This window comes from Hylobates moloch, unplaced genomic scaffold (assembly GCF_009828535.3).
Source record: "Hylobates moloch isolate HMO894 unplaced genomic scaffold, HMol_V3 SCAFFOLD_6, whole genome shotgun sequence".
NCBI classification, from domain to species: Eukaryota; Metazoa; Chordata; class Mammalia; order Primates; family Hylobatidae; genus Hylobates; species Hylobates moloch.
The window spans coordinates 33,259,261-33,267,547 of record NW_026652281.1 but is presented as its reverse complement, the minus strand read 5'-3'; the positions used below and the strand labels follow the sequence as shown (position 1 = coordinate 33,267,547).

At 46.4% G+C, this 8,287-nt stretch overlaps 1 pseudogene; it reads right to left on the bottom strand.

The window, feature by feature from the left end:
• Positions 1 to 252: 252 nt before the first annotated feature.
• On the bottom strand, positions 253 to 2,986 carry LOC116470353 (catenin alpha-1-like; annotated as a pseudogene).
• Between the last annotated feature and the right edge of the window lie 5,301 nt (positions 2,987 to 8,287).

Genomic DNA, 8,287 nt, shown 5'->3' with positions numbered 1-8,287 from the left:
GTTATGGAATTTTACTTTTATTTAAGCATATAAAAATACAGCTAGAAGTAGGCTCCTGCATTCTAAAAACATTTTTAATCAACTTAAACACAAGTATGTCCTTGGAAAATTCACCACCTGGACTGGTTCACAGTCGGCCCATTTCCCCATGGAATCTAACATCAGTGTTGTATTCAGCAAATTCATTCGAGTGATGAACAGTGCCTGATCTTCAGGAGCCGCGAGGGGTGGGGGCAGCTGGCCTGGGCAGATTTAGATGCTGTCCATGGCTTTGAACTCACTGAGGGCCTGCACTGGGCTCATGTGCTTCTTCTGAGATGCCCGTTTCATCTTGCTCTGTGACTCATCCTGTTTCTCTCTCTTCACCAAGGGCTTTTTCTCTGGTGCCTTTATCTTCCATGACATAGCAGGAAGGTTGAGGGAAGCCATACCCTGCGAATTTTGGTATTTGGTAGAGGTGACGCAGGATGTCTTCATCATCTGCACCACAGCATTCATCAGTCCTTGGTTGCCCAGATCAGGGACGTGGCGCTGTCCACTCCAGGGACAATGAACTCCCTGTCGAGATTCTACACCTCAGCCTTGACCTTGCTGCAGATGTTCAGCTGGTGGCAGTAGAAGGCGATGCAGTGCAGGTAGGCCAGCAGGCCAAGCTGGAGCAGGCTCAGTTGAGCAGACCGGCCTTGCTTGCAGGCTGAGTCAGGGCAGTGGTCTGCGATGGTGCGGCCAAGCTTGTCCATCCTGGATCCTGCCTCCGCAATTTTCTTTGAAGCACTGATTACATCTAATGTATTTTTGAGTGGTCCTTTATCTCAGGTAAAGTCAGTCATCTCCATCATAATCATGTACATCTGCTTGGCGAGCACAATGATGTCATTGGCAGTGTTGTTCCATTTGGACACTTCAGCGTCCAGCTTGCTCTTTTCTTCCTGGAAGCTGGCCACCTGTTCTGCAATCTTCACTTTTTGCTACTGGGGAAGCGGAGCCATGATCGCCTGGACACTCTGGCCAGCTATCAGCTGATTGTCTTTTGTCTGGATGCTCATCCTACTTCTGACATTGAAATCTTCCATCTCAAAGTAAGAGTCATCCAAGTCCTCAGGGGTCCTTATCATCAGCACTGCTTTCCTCATGTCCCAGATGCCACCATATACCAGGTGGGAGGCATTGATAAACTCATTCTCATCCATGGGCTGGGCAGGGTCTGAGCTGAGGGCTTCCATAGCTGCTTCTGCTTGCTCAGTAAAACGTGGCATGACTGTGTTGGAAAGCAGCTTAGTGGCTTCCAGAATCTTCTCTGTGTAGACTCCTGGCTCATAGTTGTCCATCTCTGAGGTGACTATGTGAATGGCCCAGGCTGCCCAACCTTGAATTGCACCAGCTGTGCAGTCCAGGCCATCCACATCTTTCTCTTAGAGAGCAATGATGCATTTGTTCCATTTTCCAAAATGTGATTCTCTGAGACAGCCAAGAAGTCATCAATGGAAGTAATGTCATCAACAGCATCTGTGAGAACACGGACTTGTTTTTCCCATTGTTCTTTTAAAAAGATCCATGTTCTCTTGGGCCAGTCTACTCTGTGGTTTTGCTAAATCCAATGCAGCACTGACAACCTGAGGACAGAGGGCTTCTAACTGGCTTGCAGACATTCGAACAAGTTTTACACCTTCTTCATTATTTGAGATGGAACAGGCCAAGTTGGCAACCTCAATCAATTTGTTGCCATGTTCACAGAAAATTTTGGCATACTCCTTATTTCTCATTTCCATTCTTTGCAGCTTAAATCAATACCAAAAGTGGAACACTGGTTTCCAGGAAAGAATCTGAAACGTGGTCCATGACAGCTTTGTGGAGCTGTCTACGCAAGTCCCTGGTCATCTTGGTCAATTTATCTATAGCAGAATTGGGGGCATCACTTCTTTCTTTACATCCAGCATTGCCCATGTACTACAAAAGCAGGTCCTGCAGGACCTGGAGGACAGTGTTACACTCTGCCACAATTCGCTCATGACGGTCATCATGCGTGCAGGATGAGTTGCCCATCAAGGCAGCTCCGCTAATGATGCCTTCCAGGTGCTCCTCCAGGGAAGGTCTAAAGCACTCCTTGCTGAAGCTCAAAGGGTCCACAATGATTTGTTTATCAAAGTTATTGAGTACATATGCCAGTTCTAGTCCTCCTCCACCCTGGTGATGGGAGGCATTGTCTGAGGCAGTGGCCTGGGCTACTTTGGAAATGCCTGTGACCACCTACTGCAGCTGCATGTATATCAGGTCCCTGTTGGCCTTACAGGCTGCAACATCAGGGTGGTATAGGCATGCCTAGGATGCAGTATAGAGGATCAGAATGTTCTTCTGCAGGATTCCTCTAGCTGCAGCCATCTGATCACGATGGCCAACATCTTTCAGTTCCTGTTGTCTTTTGACTGCCATAATGTTCAGCTTATTCACTTCGGGTTTTAGGGCTTTATACTACATTCCAAAGCCTTGCTCATTGCCAGCATTCCTCAACTTCAAGATATCATCTTCCACAACTTTCAGCTGAACATGTAACGTGTATACATTTGCCATGTCAGCCAAAATCAGCAACGAGGTAACAGCAGAGAGCAAACTTCAAGCTGCCTGAACCATGTTGCCTTGCTTCACAGAAGAGCAGGGATCATCTGCGAACTCTCCAGCAGCAGTCTTCATCAAATCGCCTTGTTTTCGAACATATTCTACAGCAGCCACAAGCTATTCCTTGAGAAAACTGGCTCTCCTTCACAATTTTTTCCTCCTTCTCCAAGAAATTCTCAGCTGCTTCTTCAACAGATGCAGCCAAAACATGGACCTTCTTAGAATGACCTCTCTTCTTAATAGAGGGCCCCTTACTATTGGTGTTTACTAGGGTTGTAACCTGTGTAACAAGTCTCTCAGCTGCCAGAGACCTGATCTCTAGACTTTGGGGGTCCCACTTCAAGTTGAAGTGGGCTGCGTGGACAGCAGTCATTTCTGTGGCGAGTGGGGTGAGCACTGGATTCCGGAGGCCTGAAGCCAATGCCCGCTGCTTTGTCCTCCTCCCTTTTAAAGATAAGGAAACTGAGGTACTTTGTTGTTGTTGCTTTGCTATGAATTATTTCCTTTTTCACCATCATCCTTATTGTATATGTAAGCCTCATCAGATTCCATTTGGAAGTTGATTGGGTGTAAATTAACATATCACATACCAATTTCAGGTCCTCTCAGCCTCACCTGTCTCCTGTTCCAGCTGCCACCTTGGCACCCCGCTCCAATTATTTCTGCCACGCACCTCCTTCCAGAGCCCAGCTCCATACCCATGCCATGAGCCTCAATCTTCCAATCCTAGGATTCCCTCTTAACTTCCAAGGAATCCAGAGGCCCTGCCTCAGGCCCCAGAATTTCACAAGTCATAATTATGGAGGAATTAATACCACATAGTCAAAATGCTCCCAAATGGGAGACGAAAACTGATAGATTGTTTTTTTTTTTTAATTCCAGACTTGGGATGCAGCTTTTCAAAGTCCTGATCTTGTAAGATAGAGCAATCAGATTTAGTGGTGACCAGCTCAGTTATGCCTGCTTGAATTTCTCTCTCTGCTTCCCTGCCTCACTCCTCTCACTTCTGCTCCGTGGTATCACACTCCCTATCACAGCAGTAGCAACATAGCATTTTCAGCCTCTGCTTTCTAAGGAATATAGATTAAGTAATTATAAGTAAAATTCCACCAAATCAAAGTTTAGTCACTTTCATTAACTTCAGAATCAGTAATATTTATTGTGGTCTAATCAGAATACAATTCTGGAATATTATCCCTAGAAGTGCTATGGGATCTTTAGGGTGTCAATTTACTGGCCAGAAACCTCTGTGGCTGGTGGCACCTTTGCCTGGGTTCTTGTCTTGCATCCAGGAAGAATGAGGTATGCAGACAAGTGGAGGGTGAACAAGATGAAGAGGAGCTTTATTGAGTGTTAGAACAGCTCAGAGGAGAACTGCAGTGGGTTCTGTAGCTCCTCTCTGTAGGCAAGTCACCCTGTCCAGTGTTCAGCTCTCAGCAAATAGAAGGTCCTGGAGAGGGTAGCTCCTCTCTGCTACCGGTTGTGCTGATGTTTGTTGCTCTCTGCAGAGAGGAGGCCCTGGAGAGGGTAGCTCCTATCTGCAGCTGGTCATACTGACATCTGCCCAGCTCCTAGCAGAGAGGAGGTCCTGGAGTGGGTTGCTCCTCTCTGCAGCTGGTGGTCCCAACATCTCTGCAGGTCTCTGAAGCGCTCAGCAGAGAGGGTAGCTCCTCTCTGCAGCTGGTAATTCCATCATTTTCTCAGCTCTGGCTGTGCCTGGAGCTTTTATGGGCCTCAGAGAGGAGAAAGTGCATGCTGATTAGTCCATGGGTGACCATAGCAAGCGCAGAAAAGACACCAGTTCCCATTCCGGTCCATGGGACTGGCAGCCCCGCCTCCAGCCTTCAGAAACTGCCCCCTTCCATCCAGGAATCTGTCTACCTCCTGCTTCTGTTCATGGTACCCAGGCTCTGCCCCAACTTTGTTTCAAGACTGGAGAGGGCACTGACAGCAAGGAGAAGCCAGGCAGCAGGAGGAGGCACTTCTGAGCCTGCAAGGGTGGCAGGGGGCTTTCCTGGGCCTCCAAGAGTGCAGGGATGCCTGAGTCTGCAGTCATGGTTTGGGCGGCTGCAGATGCACCCTGGGTGCCTATTCCACAGAGTGGGAGGCCGGGGTCTGCAGCTGTGGTTTGGGAGGCTGCAGCTGCAACTGGAAGGGCAGGGCTCCTACCTGCTCCTGGCCCCCCAAGAGCACAGGGAGGCTCAGATCTGCAGCTACAACTTGGGAGGCTACGGCCCCACCCAGGAGTGTGGGATTCCTGCCTGATCCATGGAGCATGCAGCCTTGGCCATGCCTCTCCACTGCAGCCAGTGTGATGGCAGTGGCAGGTCATCTGGTGTGGCCACTGCCATCAATCCCCCCTTCTGAAGAGGTACATCTAACTGCCATTAGGATAGGGATGATGACTGCTCTTAACTGCTTCATGCTAACAGAGAGCACTGTTTTGGGAAAATGAAGTCAGGTCTCAGGACTCTTGCATGTTGAGGTTGATCCCATCTTCTTCATAGCTGATGACACCAAGACCCAGAGAGGAAAGGAGTTTGCTCTAGATTACATGCTCTATTGGTGGTGTCTGAATATAGTACAAATATTTATTTAGTGCCTACAATGCCAGATTCCCATATACATTATTGCATTTTGTGCTTGGAAATTGGATAATTAATATTAGCACCCCCATTCGAGGCATGAGAAACAGAGGGTCAGAAAAAATGAAGTGAAATGTTGCAGGTCACAATATTAGCAAATAGCAGAATCTGTCCTCCAATTCTACATGTCTAGTTCTTTCCCCAGTTGTCTCCCATGGTCAGGAGGTGGGCCCTGGCTTTTTGAGGAGCCCAGTGGAAAAACAACATGAGCTATGGAGGAAGATAGGCTTGAATACAAGTCCTAGCTTCACCACTTAATAGCTTTGTGATCTTAAGTAACTTAATTTATCTGAACCTCAACTTTTTAATTCTAAAAATGGGAAAACTAGTATCTACTCATAGTTTAACTGTGAAAATGAAAGGAGATAATGTATGTAAATCTTCCACTGAAGTGTCCATATGTTGGAGTAGTTAGGTAGATGTGAACACTGCAGGAGAGCCCCCCATCACCCCCCAGCCCTGGCCACTAGGAATGTCAGGTGACCATCAGGTGATGGGTATGGTCAGGTGGTCATTAAACTGTATCGCTAAAATAATAATTGGTTGCAGCTGGTGCCAGGGAATGGCCGTCTCCCAATAGATGGAAAAAAATCTGAAACTGGTGATTAGCAGCTTCCCGATAAGATCTCAGGAGTTGGGTAAGTGGGCTCAAGCATGTGCACTAAGAGGCAAAATGGTGGAGTTCAACTGGTATGACCTTCCTCTAGAAACGCTTGACTGGTAAGGGAAAAATGCCTCAAATGAACATGTGTACAACTTCAGTAAATACACTATGCATGCAGCCCCTCCCAAGTGCTGGCAGGCCACCGTGCATGTGGACAGCCCATACCAAGGGAAGAATCAGGGGAAAAGTAATACAGGCCCTGGAAGCATGCCAACGTATAAAGCCCCAAGTCAAAGGACAAACAGTGCACTTTAATCTCTCAAGTCACCCCTTTGGCCCTCTTCCAAGCGTACTTTACTTCCTTTTGTTTCTGCTCTACAATTTTTAAGTAAACTTTCACTCCTGAGTTAAAACTTGCCTCAGTCTCCCCTGCCTTACGCCCCTTGGTCAAATTCTTTCTTCTGAAGAGGCAAGAATTGAGGTTGCTGCAGACCCATACGAATTTCCCGCTCCTAACGTGTACACAGTAAGGGCCTAATAAATGTTAGCCAGTATCAGTTCTCTGGAATCAAAGATGCCTTTCAACAAATGATATTAGCTTCTATTTTATAGGTACTTATTAAGTGCCAGGCATGGTACTAAGCACTTTCTGCAGAAGATGGAATCTCCTCTAACTATCCTACCCTCACTGTGGGAGGGAAGATGAAGGGGAATGTCTACTATCTCTCAATCTCTTGTTGCCTCTAACAACAGTTCATAAACTGTAGCCATCTGTGTGCTCTCTTCTTGAACTTTGCCATATCTGTGTAGCAGTTTTAAAAGTTAAATTTAGTTTAGTTTTGTCCAAAGCAATAATGTTGTGAAATTATAGATTTGATGTGCTAGTTATATATTTTTTGTTATTCAGATTAAAATGTTTAACCATTGAAATAAAAATGTGTTATTACTTAAAATACTCCAGAAAAAATATAAGGTAGATAAAATAACATGGGCAAAATGTTGATCGTTTAAAAACTGGATGATGGGTACATGGGCTTATAAATTCTCCAATTTTATGTATCTTTTGAAATTTTCCATAATAAACAATGTTTAAAAACTAAAATAAAACACATCAAATCTGGGGCTAAGGCTCGGGAATGTTCTCTCACAGAGACCTAAAAACCTACTCACATTCCACAGAGGAGCAATTGTCATACTTTGGAAAATACTGGCCCATAATACCTAGTAGAAAGTCACCAGCATGGGACAGGCAATTAGACTGCATTCTTCCTCATGGGCTGTGTCCCTCTGCTTAGAAAAACTAGTTACACAGAAAAATTCCAAATTAAAGTTTGTTGACTCGATGAATGAATGGTTTTCAAGCTTGTTATCTTTCTTGTGGCTTTTAGCTCTGGCTCCTTGGATGCTCTAAACTGCTAACTTTTCTTAAGGGGTGGGCAATAAATTAACATAGAAAATTTCATAACAAGATGAGTAATACCTTAGAAAACAGCCTAATCTGAGGAGCTCCTGCTGCTTTTCTTTTATTGCTATGCACTTGGCTTCCATTACCATGAAGAACATAGCTAGAAAGTTTTGATAAATTTCCACACAGTCGTGTTTGGTTGCCCTTGGATGTTTCTGCAAAATGAGGTCAAATGTATTAAATAATATTAGTTGGCTAGTAGTTTTTATATGTATTTTGTCAAAAAAAATCTCTTACCAGATGTTCTTAAGAACAAGCAGCATAGCCATTTGTCTCAAATGGCTTATGAGATGTAGGTCTGGAAAAGGAGAATGGAGCAAGGTGGCCTCAGGATCCAGAAATGGCCAATGTGCTTTAAGAATCTGACATGGGGGGGTGGAGCCAAGATGGCCGAATAGGAACAGCTCCGGTCTCCAGCTCCCAGCCCCAGCGACACAGAAGACTGGTGATTTCTGCATTTCTGCTTGAGGTACCGGTTTCATCTCACTAGGGAGTGCCTAACAGTGGGTGCAGGACAGACGGTGAAGCGCACTGTGCGCGAGCCGAAGCAGGGCGAGGCATTGCCTCACTCGGGAAGTGCAAGGGGTCAGGGAGTTCCCTTTCCTAGTCAAAGAAAGGGGAAACAGACGGCACCTGGAATATTGGGTCAGTCCCATCCTAATACTGCGCTTCTCCAATGGGCCTGGAAAACGGCACACTAGGAGATTGTGTCCCGCACCTGGCTCGGAGGGTCTTATGCCCACGGAGTCTTGCTGATTGCTAGCACAGCAGTCTGAGATCAAGCTGCAAGGCGGCAGCGAGGCTGGGGGAGGGGCGCCCGCCATTGCCCAGGCTTGCTTAGGTAAACAAAGCAGCCAGGAAGCTCGAACTGGGTGGAGCCCACCATAGCTCAAGGAGGCCTGCCTGCCTCTGTAGGCTCCACCTCTGGGGGCAGGGCACAGACAAACAAAAACTCAGCAA